This window comes from Populus euphratica, unplaced genomic scaffold (genome assembly GCF_000495115.2).
Source record: "Populus euphratica unplaced genomic scaffold, PopEup_1.0 scaffold570.1, whole genome shotgun sequence".
In the NCBI taxonomy this organism is placed as follows: domain Eukaryota; kingdom Viridiplantae; phylum Streptophyta; class Magnoliopsida; order Malpighiales; family Salicaceae; genus Populus; species Populus euphratica.
Window position 1 is genome coordinate 163,735 of NW_011500155.1, and position 8,765 is coordinate 172,499.

Here is an 8,765-nt window from a genome sequence, read left to right on the forward strand (position 1 = left end):
CAACCTGCATTTTCAGAAAGGCGGAGTGAGCTAGACATAGGTTGGTTTGGCATGGTCTAAATTAACCCTAATGTGAACTTGCCTTGGCAAATGCATACGTGTTAGTCAATTATGTAGACTCTGACCAACTCAATGTCAGAATCAGAATCTACATAATTGACTAACACCTATACATTTGCCAAGGAAAGTAAGACGGCAGAAGTGACAACTGGGCTACAATGACATGCATATATTGAATGGTCAATAATTCATGATATAATAAAGCTTTAATTACAATCAAGAGCACTTAGCCAAATCTTTTTTTGTATTTTTTGTGCTACCAAATATACAATTATGGATATTGGCAGATTCACATCCACAATAGCTTCTCTTCCAATACTATATTGTTTTTCTTTGGAATTTGGAGCTTCCGTAGATACCATTACGTCATATCAATATATCAAAGATCCTGAAGATATAGTCTCTGCTGGGAACAAGTTCAAACTGGGATTTTTCAGTCCTGTTAATTCCACAAATCGTTATGTAGCGATATGGTACAGTAATATTTCTATCACAACTCCAGTTTGGTGGGCTAACAGAAATAAGCCACTCAACGATTCTTCTGGGATTATGACAATATCTGAAGATGGAAATCTTGTTGTTTTGAATGGTCAGAAAGAAATTCTTTGGTCATCAAATGTCTCGACTGGAGTGAATGGTTCAAGAGCGCAGCTTCTGAATGATGGAAACCTTGTCCTGGGAGGGAGTGAAAATGGGAATAGTGTTGGTAAGTGGAGACAAACAATAACCTATCATATGCAAGTGGGAATACCTAATTTTCTATTTTGCACATGGTGGAGGACATAATTGGTGACATAAATTATCACATGATTTATGTCCCTTCACTTTCTTTTATATATATATATATATATAGACACACATTTAGTGAAGAGCTGCGGGTTAAGGTGTAAAAAACACAGAGAAAACAGAAGAGAAGAGAGAGCAGTAAAAAGAGCTTGAGTGTAGAGTTGATTTGGGAAAAGTTTTCTTCTTTTCTTTGTTTATATTGTTTCTTTGAGTGATTAATACAAACTAATAGTTTCGTAGAGTAAGCAAGTTGCCGAACCACGTAAATTTATATATGTTTGATTGCTTGAATGTTCCAACAAACAGCTTATGGGAGATTTTCCAGGAACCTTCATATACTTACATGCCAAAGATGAGACTTAGCTAATTCCAGAACAGGTAAAAAGACGCTCCTAACATCATGGACAAGCATTTCGGATCCATCCATCGGAAGCATCTCTAGTGGTATTGATCCTTCAAGAATTCCTCAGTTTTACATTTGGAATGGTAGTCGTCCAATCTGGCGGACAGGTCCCTGGAATGGTCAGGTTTTTATTGGAATTCCTGAAATGGTATCTGTTTATCTTGATGGATTTAATATTGCAGATGAAGGAAATGGAACGTTTACTCTAAGTGTTGGTTTCGCTAACGAGTCTTTAATCAGCAATTATATCCTGAGTTCTGAAGGTAAATTCGGAAAAGTACTTTGGAATGATACGGAGGGGTCATGGAGATATGAGTGGAAATTTCCAAAAGACGAGTGTGATATTTATGGAAAGTGCGGGTCATATGGAAGCTGTAACCCAAAGGATTCACCAATTAGCAGTTGTTTAAAAGGTTTTGAACCAAAAAATCCAGACGAATGGAATAATGGAAATTGGACTAATGGTTGTGTTAGGAGGAGGGAATTGCAATGTGAAAGAACACAAAATGGTGGTCAAGTGGGCAAAGAAGACGGGTTTTTGAAACTGGAAAGGATGAAAGTGCCAGACTTTTCTGAGTTGTTGTCTTCGACATCCGAACAAACTCGTAAAAACGAGTGCTTGAATATTAATTGCTCTTGCATAGCTTATTCATGTTATCCAGGTTTCGGATGTATGTTATGGAGGGGAAACTTAACAGATTTAAAGTAGTTTCCCATAAAAGCGGCAGATCTTTACATTCGCCCAGCTGATTCAGAACTTGGTAATTTTTTTCAATTCTCTATCCAATATTCACCTCCTTTTTAGCAGTATTCGTAGCTGTTGGTAATAAACAAGCTTGTTTTTTGCAAATTCTAAACATACCACTATTTGTTTTCTGCAGATAATAAAAAGATAAACCTGAAAGTAATTATCAGTTTAACAGTGGTCGTGGGAGCCATTGCCATTGCGATCTGTGTGTTTTATTCCTGGAGGCGGATAGGTAAATTACGTGTTGGTATTAACTTTCTGGAATTTCTTAAACATTCTCAAGTTTCATTCAAAAGTAAAAGGAAATGTACAAGTGATGCTTACTTATGAATTTAACTAGACAGGAAGAGGAAAAGCAAGAAGGTATTCTTATCAAAAAGAAAGTTAGGATATCCAATATTATCAGATGAAAACATGATCCAAGATAACTTGAACCATTTTAAACTTCAAGAACTACATCTGTTCAGTTTACAAACGCTGATAGCTGCAACAGAAAACTTTAATACAGCCAATAAGCTCGGGCAGGGTGGATTTGGTCCAGTATACAAGGTAAAATTGATTTTGATCCAATGATGTTTTTATGGTTAATACTGAATTGAACATCTAATTATACAACAGGTAGAAATTTTGCAGGGAAATTTGTCAGATGGACGGGAAATAGCTGTGAAAAGACTCTCAAGATCATCTGGACAAGGACTTGAAGAATTTATGAATAAGGTTGTGGTGATTTCTAAACTGCAAAACAGAAATCTTGGTTGTTGTGTTGAAGGAGAGGAAAAGATGTTGATCTATGAATACATGACAAATAAAAGCTTGGATGCATTTCTTTTTGGTAGGCAATTTTCATATGTCCAAAGTGATTACTATCGTTTATCTAGTCATTTATTTACCCTCACACATTTCTTTTGCGCTGCAACTTGTCTAGATTCTCTTAGAAAGCAACTTCTAGATTGGAAAAATCGTTTCAAAATCGTGGAAGGAATCTGTCGAGGTCTGCTTTACCTTCACAGGGATTCTAGGCTACGGATTATTCATCTGGATCTGAAGGCAAGTAACATCCTACTGGACCAAGAACTGAATCCAAAAATCTCAGATTTTGGAATGGCTAGGATATTTGGTAACCACGAAGACCAAGCTAACACTAGAAGGGTTTTTGGAACATAGTAAGTACTGTTCCATTATCAATTCATTCCTGTTACCTATCACTTTTTTTCCTGAAATCTATTTTTTGGTGATGCAGCGGCTATATGTCCCCTGAATATGCCATGGAAGGTCGATTTTCAGAGAAATCCGATGTCTTTAACTTTGGAGTCCTGTTGTTAGAGACTGTAAGTGGAAGAAAAAATACCAGTTTCTATGGAAACGAGGAAGATTTGAGCCTGCTAGGATATGTATATCCATCCAACTCGTTGTTTAATGATACAAAATTATCAAAACTGCATTAACTTCAGCATATTTTTTGACTTCTCAGGCCTGGAAATTGTGGAACAAGGGCAACATGGCAGCTCTGGTAGATCCCGGAATTTCATATCCTTCTTTCTACGAGGAGATTTTTCGTTGCGTACACGTTGGTTTGCTATGTGTTCAGGAATTTGCAAAAGATAGGCCAGCTATATTCACTGTCATTTACATGCTAAATAGTGAAATTGCGGATCTTCCCACTCCCAAGCAACCTGCATTTTCAGAAAGGCGGAGTGAGCTAGACACAGAGTCCCTTCAGCACGACCAGAGGTCAGGATACATCAACAACGTCACGGTTACACTTCTTTCCGGCCAATAGACAAAATTCATGACATGATTGTTTTTCTACTGGGCTTGCAGGTGGTCGGCCATTTGTAAAAGTTTTAACGCTGAATTTTTTAGGCATATCAAGGCAATGGCAATACTTGCAAGAAGAATAAAATGTATCCTATGCAGACTAGTTAAAGGCTGGATCAACATAAAAATAATCAAATCACAGCACTTCCAATTCGTGGAGACTAGTTATAGGCTGGATCAACATAAAAATAATCAAATCACAGCACTTCCAATTCTTGGTGACCTGATGGGTGTGTAACTCATGCTGTAATTAGTCTTGAGTGCAAGAATATGGTAGCCAGATTTCCTTTTATTTTGTGACAGTATGATGATGGGCAATACTTAGTCGATAATTGCTAAGCTTCTTCTTTTTCCCTTTTTGGCAAGAACATTACTGATTCCAATGTGCCATTTGCATTGCATCATCTGGTTTCTGGTAATTAGTTTAGGGATCTTCCTTGCCTTGTGTTTATTGAACAGCAAAGGCACTGTTCTTTGTGGATGGAGAGGATGCTTCTTCCGTCAACTAAAGGGGGAGATTGAACGATATTAAATTCGGAGGAAACTTTTGTCCTTAGACTCACAAAAGCTGATCATATCTCACCAAATAAATAAATAAATAAATGAAGGAAAGTCTTAATTCAAATAATTAAAACCAATTTTGTCCTTAGACTCACAAAAGCTGATCATATCTCACCAAAAAAAATAATTAAATAAATAAATGAAGGAAAGTCTTAATTCAAATAATTAAAACCAAAATATTTTTTTTCCTGCAATGTTTCTAAGCATTTTTAAATCACCCCTTTTGTATTAAGAAGATTTTTTAAATATTAAAGATGTTTTTAGTATAAAAAAAGATATTTGTAATATCTTTAAATTCTTAGATGATTTCTAAAATTTCAGAGGATTTCTAAAATTTCCATGGTATCTCAGTAAAGTTGTCTTAATTAATTTGCTCACTATATTTTTTTTATTTGATTTCTAAAATTTCAGTAAAGTTGTCTTAATTAATTTGCTCACTATATTTTTTTTATTACAGCAATTTTTATTTTTTTAATTTTATTTTGGTTTCAAATGATGAGAAATTCATATGGTTCTTGCGCTCTATCATCAATACTTACAACATAGAAAAAAAATAATTACAAAAAGATAGGAAAATCACATTTATATCCATCAAAATCTCATCAATGCTTACAACATAGGAAAAGAATAATTACAAAAAGATAGGAAAATCACATTTATATCCATCAAAATTTACAAACATATCTATCTCCTGCTCAATAATTTATTTTCTGACCTCTCTCATTCATCCTTCTCTCTTCTTTTAAGTAGAGCACCAAGCAATATCTATCATTTGACCTTTCCAAATGAGCTGGTGTCAAATTTCTAGTTCTACAACCATTCTCAAAGGTTTTAGCAATAAAAAAACGTTTCAAAAAAAATTATTTTTTGTCAATAGCAATAAAAAAAAACAAGAAGTTTTAGGCTCTTGGCCTTAAAAGATCATAGCTATTGACTTGGTCATTAAGAATGGTATTTGTCAAAATATTATTAATAAAAAACGATATTTCAACTTTGAAATTAAATGATTAGTGCCATCATGATTTGCCCAGGAACATTTATAATGCAAGAAAACGTTACATCAGAGAGTTGTATAGACCTATTCTTCACATGGTTTGACTATGATTATATCAGTTTATAAAAAACAAGAAACGTTTGAATAGCTTTGTTTGACATCATAATGTAAAATAATTTTTAATTAAAAATATATTAATTTTTTTGAATTTTTATATTAGCGTATCAAAATTATTTAAAGACATATATAAAATTATTAATTTAATACTTTTTAAAATATTTTTTTTTTTAAAAAATACAAACATGCATAGTAAAATCCTCATGAAGCAAGTGGATGAATTAAACATTCCACGTGTAGTTAAATTCTGGTCAGGATGTCCACACGTTAGTGACATAATGGGACAGTGATGTTCTGTGCTTTGGTCAGAATTCTTGATTAATTTAAGCAGAAAACAAGACTTTTCTGGTTTTCTTTTTGCCCGAATTGCTTGATAATTTGTACCTCCCATGAAAATTTCAGACACTACTGTTTGAAATTAGAGCATACAAATTTGACATTGCTGACTTCAGGATGGATATTTTTTAACGCTCCATTTGGTTTTTTTAAAGGTCAAAATGGCTTCGATAGAAACGAGAAGTTCTGGAAAAGAAAATAGCAAGTCCGCAAGTAAAGTAAAAGGAATGGAAGCCATTGATGTCAATGGCATGCATACTTTGAATTGTCAATGACTCGATCTAATAAAACTGTTCATTCTTATCACGAACGGGCAACAATTACCAAATATTCATCTATGGAAATTGGCAGCTGCAACTTCATGGCAGCTCTTCGTCTCTTACTATGTTGTTTCTGTTGGCAACTTGGTGTTGCCGTAGATACCATAACATCATCTCAATACATCGAAGATCCTGAAGCTGTAGTTTCTGCTGGAAATAAGTTCAAACTTGGATTTTTTAGCCCTGGTAATTCAACAAACCGGTATGTAGGCATATGGTACAATAATATTTCTGTTACAACTCCAGTCTGGATAGCTAACAGAAACAAGCCACTCAATGATTCTTCTGGGATTATGAAAATATCTGAAGATGGAAATCTTATAGTTTTGGACGGTCGGAAAGAGATTCTTTGGTCGTCAAATGTTTCAAATGGGGTCAGTAACTCAAGTGCACAGCTTACGGATGATGGAAACGTAATCCTGAGAGGGGGCGAAATTGGAAACAGCTTATGGCAGAGTTTCCAGGAACCATCTGATACTTTCATGCCGAAGATGAGACTTACTGCTAATAGAAGAACGGGTAAGAAGACGCAAATAACATCATGGAAAAGCCCTTCTGATCCATCTGTTGGAAGCTTTTCTTCTGGTATTGAACCCTCAAGCATTCCTGAGGTTTTCGTTTGGAATGATAGCCGTCCATTCTGGCGGAGTGGTCCATGGAATGGTCAAGCCTTTATAGGAATTCCAGAAATGAATTCAGTTTATCTTAATGGGTATAATCTTGTACAAGATGGAGATGGAAATTTTTCACTAAGCGTTGGGCTGGCCACTGAATCTTATATCACCAATTTTGCTTTGAGTTATGATGGAAGATTTGGAGAAATGTATTGGGATTCTGCCAATGAGAGGTGGGAACATAAGAAGCAATATCCAGGAGATGATTGTGATATTTATGGCAAATGTGGGCCTTTTGGGTTCTGTAATACACAGAATTCACCAATTTGCAGGTGCTTGAAAGGGTTTGAACCAAAAAATTCTGATGAGTGGAATAGAAGAAATTGGACAAATGGTTGCGTCAGGAGGAGGGAATTGAAATGCGAAAGAACAGAAAATGATGGTCAAGTGCCCAAAGAAGATGAGTTTTTGAAACTGGATAAGGTGAAAGTGCCAGACTTTTCTGAGTGGTCATCTTCAGCATCCGAACAAAATTGTAAGGTTGAGTGCTTGAATAATTGCTCATGTATAGCTTACTCACATCATACTGGTATTGGTTGCATGCTATGGAGGGGAAAGTTAACTGATATAAGGAAGTTTTCCAGTGGAGGGGCTAATCTTTATGTTCGCCTTGCATATTTGGAATTCGGTAATTGCTCATTTTCTGTCTAATTCCTGTATTATGTCCTGTTACTGCTTATTAAGGCTGAAGAGTTTTGATTTTCTCTTTAGTTTGAAAAGGCAAATTAAACATGCCAGATTTTATATGCAGGAAAAAACAGAGATATGAAAGCAGTTATCAGTATAGCTGTGGTTACAGGATCAATTATTATTGCAGTTGGTGCTTTTATTTGGTGGAGGTGGATGGCTAAATATAGAGGTTAGATGAAAAATACTATTAGCTTGTTGGACTTCTCAACATGTTCACTTTTCATAGAGAACAACATGTCAGTTTACGACGTTACTGACTTCTTGACTCTAATTCAGAAAGGAAGAGGGAAAACGAGCGAATCTTATCATCGAGAAGGAAGAAAGGATATCCAATATTCTTTAATGGAAACTTGATCCAAGAGAGCATGAACCAAGTTAAATTTCAAGAACTCCCACTATTCAAATTACAAATGCTGATAGCTGCAACAGACTACTTTGATGCTGCCAACAAGCTTGGGGAGGGTGGTTTTGGGCCAGTGTACAGGGTAATCCTTGTGCTATAGTGGTGTGTTTGTGTCAGTTAAATTGAATAAATTGTTACAAAATTGATGTGAATTAACAGGGAAATCTGCCAGATGGGCGAGAAATAGCGGTGAAAAGACTGTCAAGAGCATCTGGGCAAGGGCAAGAAGAATTTATGAACGAGGTTGTGGTGATTTCTGAACTCCAACACAGGAATCTTGTGAGACTTCTTGGTTGCTGTGTTGAAGGAGATGAAAAGATGCTGGTCTATGAGTACATGCCAAATAAAAGCTTGGATGCATCTCTCTTTGGTTAGAGCTATAGAACTCTCTGTCAAGTCACTTTGTTATTTCAAAGAAGCATTACTATCTCTTAAAGTCATTTTTGCCTACCCTTACTTCCTCTCTGTTTTTTTGGCTCCTACCATATAGATCCAGTTAGAAAAGAAGTTCTAGACTGGAAAAAACGCTTCAACATTGTCGATGGAATTTGTCGAGGTCTCCTTTACCTTCACAGGGATTCCAGACTAAGAATTATTCATAGAGATCTGAAGCCAAGTAACATCTTGTTGGACCAAGAACTAAATCCAAAGATTTCAGACTTTGGGATGGCTAGGATATTTGGAGGCAATGAAGATCATGTTAAAACGAGAAGGGTTGTAGGAACCTAGTAAGTTGTAATTTCACCTTTTCTCCTCTAATCCTATTTCATCATTACTGTTTGAAATCGAAAATCTGTATCATGCTCCTGCAGTGGCTATATGTCCCCTGAATACGCAATGCATGGGCGATTTTCA

General features: G+C 35.7%; 1 pseudogene; it reads left to right on the forward strand.

Annotated features, from left to right (window-relative positions):
* The first annotated feature begins 282 nt into the window (after positions 1-282).
* Positions 283-3,941, forward strand: LOC105111072 (G-type lectin S-receptor-like serine/threonine-protein kinase At1g11330; annotated as a pseudogene).
* The last annotated feature ends 4,824 nt before the right edge of the window (positions 3,942-8,765 follow it).